At 43.7% G+C, this 17,372-nt stretch overlaps 1 protein-coding gene across 3 annotated transcripts in view; it reads left to right on the top strand.

Moving 5' to 3' along the window:
• The first annotated feature begins 217 nt into the window (after positions 1-217).
• Positions 218-17,372, top strand: part of LOC146862826 (uncharacterized) — a 354,446-nt gene continuing 337,291 nt past the window's right edge. For all 3 annotated transcript variants that reach the window (XM_085643304.1, XM_085643305.1, XM_085643306.1), the window contains exon 1: positions 218-295. The gene's annotated coding sequence lies outside the window, so the exon portion shown is untranslated. The remainder of the gene's footprint in view (positions 296-17,372) is intronic.

Below are 17,372 nucleotides of genomic sequence, written 5' to 3' on the forward strand. Positions count from 1 at the left end.
ATGTTGAAGGCTAAGGATGGGCCACTGCTATGGGTCAAAGGGGGTGATCTGTCTTGGGGACAACCCTACACAAATGGCAAATAGTCCAGGTTTTGAAAGAACACGAGGTCTGTCGGCCACTGTATGTTGCGTTGCAGTTCACGGGCAGCGAAGAAATGCAACCCTTTAATTAGTCTCCATAGAGGCATGTGTGTAAACAGAGAATGTTGCTATGATCGCTTCGGCTCCACGTCCTGAAACGTTTGAGTTCCATACTCGGGCGCAATATGCTCTGCGGATAGACCGCTCTTCTGAGGTAAGCTTTTGATTTCGAAAACGTGCACTTCCGGCACACTTAATAGCATTATTTTTACAATTAACATTATGAAAGATGGAACTTCCGGTGTGTTTTATCAGCAGAGTGTAGTTCGTTGTCGATCTCCAAACAGTACAGATATACAGCCTATTTGCGATGTGTCAGTTTCATATGTAGTATTCCAAAATTAGGAAAAGGAAGAATGAAGTGTTTCTGAAGTAACACAATTCACAATACGACGTGAACCACGTTATCATTTCACCTGTTCGAACACCACTGACAACTACCTGCTCGGGTACCAGTGACAACCATTAAAATTCATTATTCATGTTAAGTGTGCTCTACTGCAATAATATATAACCGGGTATAACTGCATACGGAAAATAGAATACAACGCTGTAGTGTGAGCTTTGTGATCGCTGAACAAATATTCAGCATGTTCAATGCCAGCCACACAAACGGGATGTGTATGGCATTTAAAAACAGGGCGTTTACGTGCCGAGTCGTAGCTTTAAAACAGTGCAGTTCTCTTTAAATTGAGCTAAAATCTCCCTATGGTCATTCACAATTAACAGGTATGTGGTCAATTGTGTTCTCCTGGCCATTGTAAATAGATTGTGCTTGTCTAATAGTGCATGATGTGTTCACCCCTGAGTCCATTAGAACACTGGAGCAAGGTGCAATAGAAAGAACTACAGTGAGATTGGGAGACACTTTAGCATCTAGGCCTGTATTTTTTTCTAAGAGAAGATATTACATAATCTGGCTATTTTATAAGACATGTTATGCCCACGCACAGACACAAACGTGAGTGTACCGTAAACCACTTCAGTTAAATGTGAACTAATGGTCACAAAGTGAAAGCAAGCTAATACCCCACCAAAATTCCACAGCCGGTGAGCTGCTTGAACCATAGCTAAAGGCCCCATAACACGATGCTTATGCTCCCACAACTGACATCACTGATGACATCTACAATGATATCATACGCAATGAGCTATGGAAGATTTCTCAACAGGAAGCTGCTTAGAGATTGCACAAGATTGATAGGGTTAACTTAGAAAAGGCTTTGGCTGTGGTTGACAATTGTATGATCACATTATCATCAAAAAAATTATTTACTGGGCAACATAGTGTCTTCTGCAATTGACATAAACAAAAAGACATAACTATATTACAACATAGACAGTCACAATGACGGTCAATATTAATATTGAGCAGCACGTTACAAACGTTACATTCTGGCCACATGCTATGGCGTTACATCAACTGTACAAGTCTGTTTTCATCATACGATCTAACAGAAAGAAAGATAACAATGGCTCTTAGGGACAAAAATTATACCATGTCGCACATTGAAAAATTAGACCAATTACCGTTCACTGTGACTGAGACCCCATCCACTGACTGGGTAATCCATGGTCACATCACCCTACCGGTCACGACTTTCCAATTCCTATTTTGTTTCCCATACCAACATGTAGGCAGATATGAAGCACTAGGGAAAGGATATGTGAACGAGTATTGAGCATTACCATTCAGGTTTAGATTCAAGAATGGGGACACAGAAGTTTTTCTTAGTGGCTCCGACTGTGAAAATGCTTTAAGCGGCTCCTTGGTTTGCAAGAACATTTCTCTCTACGGGGCATGCAGTGCTTCAGTGGCAAACCTGTCTTGTTATCAAAAGGGTTCACCAGCTGCCGTGATTCATCTTGTGTTCAGGCTGCTCTCGAATGGGATTTATTTGATGCTCAATGATCAAGGTTGTTGCGGAATGGAACAAGGCATCGCTCATCTGGTGATGGTTAATTCCATTGTGACTTGTTGTACACAAGTACTGTTTCCACCTGCATGCACAGTTAGGAAGGCAGATCCATGGCCTTCAATAAATGTTTCCACCATTAAATTTGATTCCCTAAGCAAACTGAAAGCTGTGCTCTTGCAAAAAGATGTGGCCTTAACTTCGGCCAAAGAGATGTTTGATGTCCAGGTTGCAAGGTCCTCTTCTCAGTTACAGACACCACTTCACACTAACTTCCCGCTGCATCTTGGGGAGCTGGTTCATCGTATCTTAAACATGTCTGATACAAAAGGAATGGTACACTGTTTTAAATGTATCAGCTCTGGTTTGGTTAGCACCTTTCAGACGATTTTCAGAGTTATACCATATTTCATACACTCCACGTTGGGAAGCGTATTTAGAGGGTTCCTGCTTGTCCTGCTACTTATGGTGGGAATCCTGATTTTATTTTATCTGCTCCGCAATGGACCTCCCAGTTCAACTCGGAATGGAGACAGCACTGCTAGTGCTGCGTTTCCGTGAGCGCATGATACACTGCTTTGGCACACCTGAACTTCGAGAACTGATTGAACATTGGTTCTTATCGTTGAGGCCTGTCTGGGTTGACTGCATACAACCTGTCTACTGCTGTCTGCTTTGCAGTTACAAATGCGTTCTGGATATATGTCTCTGATCAGAATTGGTTGCGCCACCGGACATTGAAGTACTGATGGACCCCTTAAAGGCCCATGCGTATTGCTGTCCCCAGTGTATTCCATTGATGATGAATGCATTCTTAGAGCCACCCTGGGATGCTTCAGGTCCTGGTGATGTGAATAACAGCTCTATCAAAAACATAGACGATACAATAACTCCCTCAGCAGCTGCTGGGCGACCTGGATGGAATCACCTTTGCTCCATAAACCTGCTAGGAGGTGTGCCTCTGTGAACCTCTGCGGATATGGGCAACAGTATTGTTGCATCTACCACTCGGAACACATAAAAATTAGGCCCTGTCCATGAGGAAACAGTTGTTGTTTTTTGTTTGTACAAAATGGACCAAAACAGCTTTTTCTTTTTCTAGGCAGCATGGCTTTCTTAGTGCTTGGGATCTCAAATGATATAAATAATTTAAAAACTTTTGAATAAATATTTTAAACAGAAGCCCGATTCTTAGATACTTTTAAGAATAGTCTTTAACATTCTGAGAATTGTATTCTGGCTTTTTAGATAGCTTTTAGATATTGATGCTTAGTATGAGGAGTGGGTGTTATATTCCCAAGTTAAGCCTATGTAGTGAAGCTTCTTATTTCTTATATTGTCCCCACAAATAACATTTTCAGCTGTGATCATTTGCACATATTTGCGTGCACAACAATGTTAGATTAGTCTTCGTGAAACGAAACTTGTTTACACATCTAGCTTCGCACAACATTATCATAAGGCCCTAACATCATGTACAAGGTCTTGTTTCGCATTATTTACAAATGTCATCATTATCTTCATCCACGGGGCAACAGGGCTATCTACATATCCATAACATCACTAATCTATTCGCACATCGCAAGGCTGCTTGCTATTATAACAGATGAGCATCCCAATAGATTAGTAGAGGAGACACTTCCGCAGACACCGAGGTCCTTGCATGCTGAGAAATCACCATGCAGCGGTCTGACATCTCGTGAGGGGTGTCCAGTTTGTGATCAAGACGGGGTCCTTCATTCTATCCCATCAAGGATTCTTGGCTTTACACCCACACACACTCTAGGGACACCTCGAGTAGGATATGCATCGTAGGAGTAAACTCGATTACTGCCTTGTTTATATGCCTGCATATATACATTGTTTTAGCCCTATGGTTGAACTATATCTACTATTTATGCTTTTAGTATTTGTAATCAATTTCATCTGCTTTTGCCTGCTAATGATTGCAGCACATGCATTTTATGTAAGAATAACGTTGGTTCAATAAATAATATTGAAAACGTCCCACTGTGTATTCTCTGTATATTTCTCGAAAAACAAGTGAGCACGAGAGACTGAGCAAAAAGTTCTGTACTGTTTCCACGATCCCTGAGGGGTCATGGTTGTCATGTTCAGTGGTTGCTAGAAACCAATTGCTACCTGATATGTTAGGGGGGCTTACGGTGGCACTATAAGCTTGCTGGTCAATAGGCCAACATATTCTGCAGGGGTATCCGTAATCAGTCTTGGCACAAATCCCCTAGTTTATGTTGTCCAAACAATGCACAGATCCTATGCATTAGCAGGAACTACACAACATTGGTGCACCCAAGAACTCAGAACAGTGAAACGAGACAGCAAACAGTTGGAGAGCAGATAGGTCACGAGTAAGGACACCTCCGACGGCCTTCCTTCAAGACCTTCCTCAACCTCTACCACCACCTGCTGAGGGCAACAAAGAAGACAGCCATTGCTGCAAGCATCAGTGCCAGCAACACCAAGGAACTTTTCAACATCGTTAAGGAATTCTCCAACCTGGCTGCAAGCGAAAAACAACATCACGCCCTCAGAGGAGCTGTGCGACAACCTCCCCCACTTGTTCCATGACGACAAGATTGCAACCATATACAGAAACTTTGAACCCCAATCCACACCTATGGACTTCCTCAACATATACGCCACCACCGTAACTGACACAAACCACAAACTGACCACCTGGCACATCCTTTCCACCGAGGACACTAACCTCCACATGAAATCCATCCACTCAGGAGCTCCCACAGACCTATGCCCGCACCACATTTTTAACCTCGGAAACCAAAGGATCAGCCAGGAACTCACCACCCTACTCAACACCTCTATCACCACCGCAACAATTCCCGATGCCTGTAAACACACCGAAGTCACACCACTACTTAAAAATCCTCTCCTGACCACAACAAACTCAAAAACTACCGGCCACTCTCCCTGCTCCCATTCCCAGCAAGGGTACAGAAAAAGATCATCAACAATCCATTTATGACACACAGGGAGCTGAACCGGCTACGCAATGCCTCCCAATCTGGCTTCCGCAGCAATCACAGCACTGAAACCACTTTGATCACAGCCACCGACAACATCCGAACCCTACACGACTGAGAAGAAACAGCAGTTTTGAACCCTCCTTGATGTGTCAGATGCCTTCGACACCGTATCCTACCACATACCGATCGAAAGACTCCATCACATCACAATCAATGGGGACGCAATCAGATGGATCACCTCCTTTCTCAAGGGAATAATCCAGAGGATCCACCTCCCACCTTTCACCTCTAAACCCAAGGAGATCACCTGTGGTGTCCCCCAGGGCTCATCCCTCAGCCCCACGCTCTTAACCCCATATATGACCCAATTGGCCAAGATCGTCATATCCCATGGTGTCAACATAATTTCCTATGCAGACAACACCCAACTCATACTCTCACTCACCAACGATCTTACCACCACCAGAACCAACTTCCACAAATGCATGACAAACATTGCCGACTGAATGAAGAACAACTGCCTGCAGCTAAACACGGACAAGAATGAAGTACTGGTCAATGGCAACATCAGCAACACATGGAACAGCTCATGGTGGCCATCAGACCTAGGACCAATACCCACTCCCTCCAACCACACCAGAAACCTCAGTATCTTCATTGACAACAAACTCACCATGAAATTACAAAGCAATGCCGCGTCCTCCTCCTGCTTCCTCACTCTGCGCATGCTATATAAGATCTTCAAGTGGCTACCCCTACACACGAGATGCACAATGACACATTAATGTAATGCCCTCTATGTAGCAATCGCCGCACACCTTCTCAGAGACTTCAGACCATACAGAACGTCGCAGCCAGACTCATCCTCTGCCTTCCCTGATAAACCCATATCACACCCCACCACAGAAAACACAACTGACTCCCCATACAAAAGAGATGGCAGCTCAAGCTGCTGACCCACGCACACAAGGCTCTACACAATCAAAGACCCGCCTACATTAACCACCGCCTGAACTTCCAGAAGCCATCGAGAAGACTACGCTCCAGCTCCCTTTCATTTGCCTATACTTCCCGCATCTACCGAAGCAGAAGTGGAGAATGCTCCTTCTCCTGCTTCACAGCAAAGACCTGGAACAGTTTTCCCTTGCACCTCAGGTCCATCACCTCACTTTGGGAATTCCGAAGGGTCCTCACGACTTGGCTGTTCAAATAAGCCTCTGGGGTCTGCAAGCACCTGGATACTCTATCGGGTGATTAACCACGCTTTATAAATCCTGATTGATTGATTGACTGCAGGCCTACCATTGGTAGCCTGGTTATGCAGGTTTAAACTGCAAATTTGACCAGTCAAAATAATCCCTTTTGATATGCCTAAACTTTCCTTCTAATTATTGATAAGTCACCTTTAATTAGGCCTTACTGTCCATAAGGCAAGGTGCATGGTTTTTAAAAGTAGGGAATGTAAAAGTTTAATGTTAAACGTGTCCTTAGAACAGGGATCCTCAAAGTACAGCCCGGGGGCTGCATGCGGCTCTCCTGACCTTTTTATGCTTTCCCTCTCATGAACAGCAGCGCTGAGCTGCTGATTACTTGATAGAGCACGAACATTCAAAAAGCTTTAAAATAGACAAGCAAAAGACGCAAAGAAGATGCAAATCTTATCATTAGGAACACCTTAATCATTTTATGGTTTAAATCATTTTATTGAATTTTGGTAGCAAACAGTAAACACCATACCCACCTACAACCACTGGCCGGTGGGGAATAGCATGACTTATATGCAGATTTTAAAAAGAGAGGAATAGAAGAGAGTGAGAAGAAGGAAGACCGAAGCACAAAGAGGGAAAAGAGAAACAGGGGCCCACCCATTGCCCAGTGCACAACGTAGTAGGGTTATAGCCCACGTGTGGCGATGCCTCGTTTCGGTAGGATGGCTCGTCAGGGAGGGGAGTAGTGGGAAACCTCAGGACCCTTAAGTAACGTGGGCAGGTGAACTCAACGAACTCCGAGGACAGATAAGCCACCGTGGATCCCCGGGTCTTATCAAACTTGGGCAATGTACCTTAATCATTTTAGTGCATTAGATTTAATCACAGTATTGAGAGGCATTTATTAGAAGTGATCATTTTCAAACATGAACTTAGAAAGATTCATGCTTCCCCTTCTGGATAACCATGCCATAAGTGAACCAAGTGGCAAATTATTTGTCAGGTGCACCCTCTGTGTGGGCTAGGTTATTACTAATATTGGAACAACATTATTATTTAATAAATCAAACATAAGAGAAGGTTTTGCACAGCACACATCCTGAAGTCATGCATTTGAAGGTGCTCTCATATGTGGGAATTAAGAAAAAGTAGGCAAAGTGAAATAAAATAATTGCCTAGAATCGCACAGTTTGGTCTAGTGGGGAAGCTGGTATTGATCCCAGGTCTTCTAGTTTCACACTGTGCAATCCACCCACAAGATGAGTATCACTTTCCCTCTCACTTTTTACATCCAAAGCTAACTGTTTGTACTTATTTCTTGGCGCATGAGGTTAGAGTATGAGTGGCAGACAGAAGCCACGAGAAGCCTTTTGTGTTGTCTGCACAATGTACATGTTTCATTTCCCCCACTACCCACCTTAAGGCACCCCGACCCTCACCCTGCTGGCATCGATACGGCCCTCGGGCATGCCCAGACCATACTTTTTGGCCCCTGAGGAAATATTTGCAATAACCCATGCCTTAAATTGAAACTGCCCTAAAAGCTGTGTTCTCTGTAGCAAGGATGGATGCTGCATAGCAAAGTATTGGGATACAAGATTACATTTAATAATGTTATCTCGAACTAGAAAGCAGTTATATGTTCCTTTCTTCCACTTTAGAAAGTTACCTTTTCCCTTCATAAAGCCTCTAAATGTCCATTAGCATGAGCCCTAACCAGTGCTTAATTTGAGCCTGTGTTTGCTGGAGGGGGCTACCAGCACTCCTTTTTTGGGATTGGCACACATTTTTTCACATCAGACATTTCTTGATATCAAGAGTGGAAAACCATACAAAGCGGTAAGACGGAGGAATAAAAAGACTGAAAAACCGTCATAAAATGAGAAAGTAGAAACCTGCAAGAGTGAGATACAGGGGAAGGAAATTACGGATTAAATAGGCCTGGGGTCGATTCAGTATGACGCAGACTTAGTATGCGGTGTGCCAACATTTTGTTGTTCTGGCCGAGACTTCTGACAGAAATGTAGGCACTGGCACTCATCCTTTTACAAATTTAGCACTGGCCTCAATTGTCATCTGAAAAGCTTTTTTGATGAGATGTGAACTTGCTCTCAAAGCTGAGACAAAGGCCTTGGGTGTGGGGAAGTATTCTGCTCCTCTGGCAGGATGACCATTTGGGTTGTGCCCAGGAAAATAATTAACTTCAAGGATGCCTACCCTTGTCACAGGCAAATGTTAGATGACACTTGAGCTGGGCCCTTCTTTGTCCCCCTAGTCGAGGAGGCAGGCACCAGTAGAAGGGGAGCTACCCTCAGAACTAATTTTGAGCGACCACAGAGACCAGGTTGCTCATATCCGTGGCCACGCCTCTGCAATCAGCACACAGGCTCTGCACAAGGGGAGAAGGGTTTTACCATCTTGTATGTAGGTGGAAAGGGTCACTGTGGGATTGTTTGCATTAGGGTGCACAGGAAGTTCTGCAAAAGTGGGCAGGTTGCCACTTGGAACTTTTACCCTAATGGATAGGGAGGGGCTAGGAGTCAGCCACTCCCACATGCTAGTGCCAGATGTAAATGTGGCACCCACAGGACCCTCCTGAGAACATTGTCTGGGTCTGTGGAAGTACAGAGGAGGAATAGACCTTCTGTCTAAGACCTGAGAAGGGCCTAGAAGACTGAACCTGCTCATCCTCTTGTACCCAGGACAAATAAGTGGACTCCAATGGTCATAAAACCGACCTTCTGTGAAGGAGAGTAGGATCTGCTTCTTATGGTTACCCCCACGTTTTGCTGATGTGTCACTGTTTTCGACTTAAACTGACTGAGATCCTGCTATTCAGGACCCCAGTCTATCTACTTTCTCCTCTAAATCGATTGCATGTACTTTAGGTACATTCCAGATTGGATACTGGGGTACCCTTATCAGTCCCTAGTATATGGTATACCATGTACCCAGGACATAGGTACCCCAGAGGCCTCCCAGGGGCTGCAGCATGTATTATGCCACCCCTGAGAGACCATTCAAAATGGCACCACAGGTCTGCTACTGCAGCCTGTGTAAGGTGGAACATGCACCCCTTACTTAGATATAGGTTCACTATATCTATTCTAAATCACTGCACATATAAACCTATCAGTCACCCCTATGGCAGGCCTTATCAATCCTGAAGGCAGGGTGCTGGGTTTTATGTGAGAGGTTGCCCCTGCATGAGCAGAGCCCCTCTGCAGCCTTCGGAACCTATTTTCCGGGGTTGTCTGTGATGCAGCCAACCATTTATATTTAAGTGCATTATAACCTCGCGGTAAATGCTAACTTTAAAACGGCTGCTTAGAAACATGTCGTGTTTGGTGTCAAACACTTTGGAATCATAGCTCCCCACCAGTAACTGGCGGGGGAGGTATCATTCCACTCTCCTAAAGGGACTTATGTGAAACACCGGTACACCCGGTACCAGCTTTCTCGACCTGGGCATCACAAAATGGATGCTGCCAGCCACAAAAACGAGTCTGTTCCGTGGGCTGGTATTTCGTGATTCAGCTTGAGGTCCCTTCGCGATCCCTGGTCCGATTGCCTGTGGGTCCCTGTGAAGGTAACTTTGACTTTCCTTAGGCTTCCCTGGTTGCTCCAGACGTGCCCTGACTCCCCATTGCTTTGAGAGTCTCCAGGACCTTGCTGGTCCTCACAGTAACCTGTTTCCTCCGCCCGCGTGGGTTGCCGTTGCCAAGGCTTGTTGGTGTTCAATCTGGACACTGACCCCCCCAACACTCGACATCCTTCATGGGACACCTAACCTCCAGACTTTGGTCATCGTCAACCTCTCCTGGTCCCTGTGGCTGCAGCGTCAAGCATCCAATCTTCTCACCTGAAGCACCCGACATCGGTGGGCATTCGTCTACTGAGCCCCTGGTCACCCTGAAGTGAGGTTCTTTCAGGTTCTTCCCACCTCGGATCCAGGCTTGGATTCCACCGGACACTTTTCATCTTCCCGGCAGCAGCACTTCTTCGCATCACGCCATTGAAAACGACGAGGGTTTCCGACACCACTTGACCCCTATGCACCCAGCTCCTCTGGGATAGGTAACACAGATACCTCGGTACTCACAAGGGTGCTGGCCTTAGAACCTTCTATGTTCCAAAGGGTTTGCTTGAAGTCCTCTCCGAAGTGTCCTTAAACTGTAATTTTCCAACCGTGACTTTCCCACTCGTCCTCTGTGGGTCCCCTGTATCACTACTTTGGGTGGTTCTTTGGGGTCCCAGCGATTCTACATGTTCTAGGCACTGTGCCTAGTGAAGTCCTTGTTGTTATACCATTTATCTAGTATATGGTTCGGTATCCCCCGGAGCCCGCTGTGTATTGTGCTATTTACTATTGTTCTATTGATTCAGTAATGTGTATCTTGTGCTCTAATCTCATAAAGAGGTTAGTAGAGAGTGTTTAGTAATAAATACATATATTTTATATATCTCTTGGTTGGTTCTCCTTTCATTTGGTCATTCAGGAGGTTCTGATCTGGTAAAACAAGCTGCTTTACATTCCTTCGAGACTTAGCCTGAAGGCTGCTCTTCACAGCTACCACTAGGATAGCTTTCTATAAAGGTTGTCTTAAACCTAATGATCAATAAGGGTTGTTTGGACTGGTACAATGTGCCCACTTAAATTAATGGACAGCATATACCAGGCCAACTTCTCACATCCTGTTCGCACTGCAGGGCCACAACAAGCTATAAGAGGCTCTTCTTCCAACTGCCCAGCTGATAAGTTGCAACTGGACCTTCCCTGGACCCTGCTTTTGGCCTCTGCTGGAGTGAGGCTTGATCTCCAAGTGCTGTCCCCAGGATTCTGTACTCATGTCTAGTGTCAAAATGTCCTCCTCCTAACTTTTTTTGAAATCTGGGACTAAGAATGTTTTTGGCTTTACAGATATCCGGAAGACTAGAACCAACCTGCCATGCAGACCTGACAACGGTATGTTGCCTCTGGGACAAAGATCAGGTTGTGCCCACTGAGAGCTTTTCTGCGGCAGCAAATCCGATTTAGCGGGACCTCATGGAGAATTTATCTGGCCTTGCGGAACCCTCCTTAGCTACAGCCTGCATCCTTGCCATTGTGCAAGAAATCGAGCCCCAAAAAAGTAACTAAGTTCAAAGTTAGAAATCTTCACCAGGCATAGGCACGAAAAGTATTCAGATGGCAAGGACCTTCTCTGGGTGCAAAACTGGAATTCCACCCACTCTGAACTTTCCCGCAAAAAAGCCAATAGCTTCATCATCACCTTGTCCAGCGGCTATCAGACATGGCGGAGCACTCTTCTGCCACAGCCTACTGCCTTGCCACTCTGAGGATTTTTGACTTCCAGTACAGAGACTAAGGGCCTGATTTAGAGTTTGGTAGATGGAATACTTTGTTACAAATGTGAAGGATATCCTGTCTGCCATTTCACAAATGCCATAGGGTACAATGCACTTGTAATACAGTGGACGGGATAACAATCACTTTTGTGATGGAGTATCCCTTCCACCAAAGTCTAAGTCAGGCCCAAGTCGAAGGTAAAACGTCTGAACCAGCTGAACATGGTTTCTATATCTGACAGAGGCTCCACCACAGTTGGCCTTAACTTGTGCCTAGGTACCGGTGAAGAACAGCCAGTTCGTGCTTAAGTCATTCGTCATAAGGATTTATTGAGCGCACATATCACCCAGGGGTCTCAGAGAGCTAGCGAACTCCAGTTAAAGGCAGGAAAGACGGCTGATAGAAGAAGGAAAGGGGTAAAAAAAAGCCATGTTTTTAGCCTCATATGGAACTGTTTATAGTTTGTAAGCATGTGGAGCTGTAGTGGGAGTTCATTCCAAAAAGCAGGAGCCAAATGAGAAAAGGATCTACTTGCATTCCTGGCGGTGCGAATCATGAAGGGAGTAACTAGAAATGTAGTTCCTGACCTGAGCGTCCTTTTAGGTAAGTTCCAATTAAGTTTTTTGGCCAGGTAGCTAGGACTGTTTCCATACATGGTCTTATGTACCGGACTGATAACCTTGAAACGTATTCGGTTCCTGATGGGAAGCCAATGAAGAGCTTTCAAACTGGGTGCAGAAGGGGACCAAGATGGAAGGTTTAGCACCAGTCTGGCGGCAGTATCATGCAAGAGTATGTTGTATTCTATCTATTGCATATCTCTATGTTTGCTTTTACCCACTCAATGCCCTTCTAGTGGAATGCTTCTGCACTATGATGTACTACGGAATGTTGGGTGCTGGTTGAAGATAAACCACAGTTGTGATGGGGCTGAGCTGCCTGCTGGCTGCTCCTTAGTTGACATAGTCAACAATGAGGAGATGTTAAGTATCCTGGAATAAGCCCCACCAGGAGCAGCCAGCAGGCAGCTCAGCCCCATCACAACTGTGGTTTATCTTCAACCAGCACCCAACATTCCGTAGTACATCATAGTGCAGAAGCATTCCACTAGAAGGGCATTGAGTGGGTAAAAGCAAACATAGAGATATGCAATAGATAGAATACAACATACTTGTAGTCTGGTGTAGAGCTCTTCATTAATGGAAGACATCAGGGCATTTCTGTAGTCGAGCCGACTTACAATTAGAGCCTGGACAAGCGTTTCCTTGATTTTCCTGGAATCCAATGAAAAATCTTACGTCAGCTACAAATTAGTCCATAGCAAGCACTCATTATAAGGTTTATGTGGTCTTTCATGGACAGCTTATTGTCGATCTTTACTCCAAGGTTACATACCATGGGTTTGGGAGATGGACATATCACACTATATCGAACCCATAAGATCTGATCACTTTAGCCAGGGGTGCCACAAAGAGATTGTAGAGCTTGGGCCTTAATATTGATCCCTGAGGGACTCGCTTATCTACCAACTGACTACAGGAGACCAGGGTGCCCAGTTGTATGGTGGAGGTTTGATCGATTAGATAGTTTCTAAGCCAGTTTACTCAATTTCTGCTCACTTCTAGGATTATTTTTAGTGGTGGCTGTTTGTAGGGAGAATTTCAGTAAACTGTGATCAGACCAAATCAAAGGGATAGGGGACTCCACTTTAACACTGGCTGAGTCAGTGAACAGGAGGTCAAGGGTATGGCCTGCCGATTGAGTGGGTCCCATCACCATTTGTACTAATCCCAGTGTGTTTAGGTTGAAGATCAGTTGACTTGTATCTGAAAGAAGTTCTGTGTGGAAATTAAAGTCTCCAATAAGAAAACAATTATCAGCTGCTAGTACGTGCGGAGCAATAAACGTAATCAGGTGATTAATAAAATTGGTTTAAGAGCTAGGCGGTCTGTAGACTAGGGCACCTCTCCAGGTTCCCTTGGTTTGTTTTTCAATTCTGAAAATACAAAGTTCAGACCGTTCTGAGATAATGGTTTCCAAGATATTAATCTCCAATCTAGCTCGAGCGGCTATTGCTATACCACCTCCTTAACACTATTTGGTGCTATTTTTCAATCTTAAGCTTTAGAAATCATAACTCCGGTTCCTCTACTGGATTTTTGTCTTGTTGATGTCATTACATTTATTAACATTTATTCTATTTATTTAAATTAATTTGGGATTTTTCTTGTGTTGTGTTTTCACTTTATTACTCTTTTGGTACTGCATAAATACTTTACACACTGCATATCGGTTAAGCTTGTCTGCTGTGTACCATAGCTTCCATTTACCTGGGGGTTTGTGTTATTACTTGAGGTAGCACCCCCCTCACGTAATACTACAGTTTATTACAGTTAATCAGGAATAACAAGTAACATACAGGATAGAGCAGCCAACGGAGTGATTTAACTGTCGGATTTCCAGTCATCTGGTTCGACCACAGATATATTGGCCCATCATTTTGAGCGACACTGTTTCTGCCCTGAAGAAGTCCATCTCTTTGGACAAAATGCATTGGCTGGTCTATCCTATGCTTGATAGTCCTGATCAATAGAAAGACAACTTGAAGAGCGAATCTTGGATACAGACTGTATAATTGATAATGTATTAACATGTCGGTGCACCAACTGCTCTCTATGTGGTACATTTTGGGTCCAGTAGGACTACACCATGACATTGAGTGCTTATTGTTAGTGCACATATTGTGGGGTACATTCCCTTTACTTTGTTGTGATATATTGGGGACAATATGTTAGGTGCGAGCTAGTATAGGGTTTCACTGTCAACTTTTGTATAAACCTAAAAATGGAAAAGTCTCTATAACCTTTACGCTTTTTTTGTGCATTGAGTAAAACATATGATACTTAGTAATCATAAGCGGAGTCAGTTCTAGAAATGGTGTGTCTATACCCCACAGCATTGATTATGTTTGGGGCTCCTGGTTTTATGGTATTTTTTTATTTATTTATTTCCGTCTGTATTTATCCATATTTATTTTTTGTCAACTTTATCTGTATTTATCCATATTTATTATGGGTTTTGTGAAAACAATTAAGCTGAAACTGGTATATTTCCACATTTATTCAACCAACAAATATGCAGTAATGCTTGAATGCCTGCCAGGATTCAGTGATATGAACACCTGCAGAAGATAAATCAATGAAGTTATATGTAATTATGCTCATTACAGTATCAGCCTTGTGCATATCTACTGTTTTTTAAGCCTTTATACTAAAAGTCCTTTCTTTTTTAACCCCCTTAACTATCAATCCACACAGTTATTGGCATGGCAATCATGGCAAAGTGTATATAGAATTACTCAAAAAGCACCCAATTTCCGTTTTTATCGACATTTAAAAATAAATGCAGACCAGAAAATAATTGGCTTTTTGTCTGTATTGATCTGTAAAAATCAGTTAAAACGGGAAACAGGGAGCCTTAATTATGTCCTATTGCTAGGCCTGGTGTTAATGTGAAAGGATGAGAGCACAGAGTGTTGATGTAGGACAACCCTGTGCATAATATACACACACTCCATATGGAAGTCTATGTGCACATAAGGAATGAATAGAGTCAATAGGTGTGGCGAGTGTTTGAAAATGCCATTTATTGGTCTGGATTCTAAAATGATTTAGGAGAAAATATTCACTGTAAAGTTTTTAGAGCGTTGGATTTGTTTCCAAATCCTTTTGCTGGGACTAACGAAAACACGGCATCACTTTAGCTGGATAGCCTTACTTTGTCTTCACTGAGAAAGTAATGAAAATTCCTAAGGATTTTCCAATAAAATATTGTATGTCTTGTTTCGATGGGACAGAAATTACATCTGATAGAGACAGAGTTGATACATTTCAATCTCTACAATAAAAACCTGAGAGGAATTTACAGATGATACAAAAAGGGACTCAAATGTGAAACTGTATCCCTTTAAACATTCAAGCTAAATTAGAACATCCATAATTTTGTAAGAAATTAAAAACATTGATTTTTGCCCAGGAGCGTCTTTCCTCTATAATATAAAGCCGGTATCACCTGGACCTTCATATGTTCTGCAACACCAGACTCTTTTAGAATGAATGTAAATGGCCCCAAAAATAACCAATACTAATGGGTGAATGAAAAATGACCATGCTTATAGAAATGTAAAAACAAATGAGGTTTATGTTGTGATATTAATGGATCTCATTTAAGAACAAACACCCACAGATACCAGTTTGTGAGACTCACACTCACAGGTCCATCACCACAAAGAAAAATGGAGGGGAGAGCGGGCAAAGAAGCTCGGGTATATTTTGTGATTCCAGAGAGGAATGTGATTGTACTAGTTAAAATATATATCTGAAAAATATGCATAGAATCTTTTGTTAGGAACCATGGATACAACTGCCAGATTGGATCAAACTCAACGGAATTCTTAGAATTCACAAAATGGTGGGAAAGAGATCAGATGATACCCAAATCCTCACACACCTAAAAGGGGAACAAAGACTTAGCAAGAAGGCTACAACCCTCCGGCCAACAGCTAAGCAAGGAAGGCAAGCCCAAGTAAAACACATCATGAAAAAACGTGAAAAACCAACAGGCCCAGAATCCAACAGTAAGCTAAAGTCACACTCCAGAAGTTACAGGCCTAGGGGTAAGCTCAATAAAAACACTAAGTGAGAGGGGGCACTCATACAGAAATATATGGAGAGCGGGTAAGCCAGGTCTAGCTGAGCCCAAGATAAAACCTCACATCAAAATCACAACTACACAGACAAAAGGGGGTTTGGGAGAGACAGAAAACCGTGCAGTTCGAGGCTGAGTGAGAGCCCTCACTGCACAAGCCCAATGCCCGACATGAAGTAGAGCCATCCTGCAAACCCTAATAATAGGAGCAAGTTCATGCATCCATTGGCCAGTAACTGAGTTCACAAGTGTTGCCCGCTAGAGTAGACTTAACCCGGGCACCAGTCCTGCAGGGTGTCAGGGGCCCCTAAACACAGAAGAAAGGCAGAAAGCAGCCTAAACAAAAGACTATGAAGCAGGTTCTCCATCCCAAGAACACTACGCACAGCATGGAACCCAGGCAACATCCATGTCTATCCTCCAAACACCAACCAAAATAAAAATGGGGAATGCTGACATGACCTCTAGCAGCTTGGGCTCCAGCACCAGACACATTGCAGGCATGTCCCTGCCCACAGGTAAGGAAAGAGCACCCAGAACCCCTTGGTGGGGTTATCTGGCATTTGCATCCATCGATGGAGGCCCAGGGCACCCTCAAGGACATCAATTTGAAGGATCCTCACCATGCTCATCAAGAAGCCATCGGGCAGCTACTCAAACACCTGAACCAACACCATGTAGCACAAATAAATCCAACAGGACCTCATTGGTGTATGTACACATAGCAAACAAAAAGGTCACTAACCAGCAGGAAGCCAGCAAAAAGCAAGAGTCCAACAAAGTTCAGAAAGAAAGAACAAAAGGGAAAGGGCCAATGTAGGCTCAAAGTGTTTTACAGAAAATCCTTGTTCAGATATAGGAATCACTGCCTACTGGAAGAGACAAGACAAAACAGTAAGTCTCATAGTAAAGGTGGCATTTTATAGGCATTATGGAAGGAGAGCACATAAACACTTCTTTCAGGTAGACATATGTTTTTCTCATGGTGTGCACACCTCTTGATGTGAGGACTGAGATGTGGAAGAGATGAGGAGGTAAGTCATTT

The sequence above is a fragment of the Triturus cristatus genome, chromosome 2_2 (assembly GCF_964204655.1).
Source record: "Triturus cristatus chromosome 2_2, aTriCri1.1, whole genome shotgun sequence".
Lineage (NCBI taxonomy): Eukaryota > Metazoa > Chordata > Amphibia > Caudata > Salamandridae > Triturus > Triturus cristatus.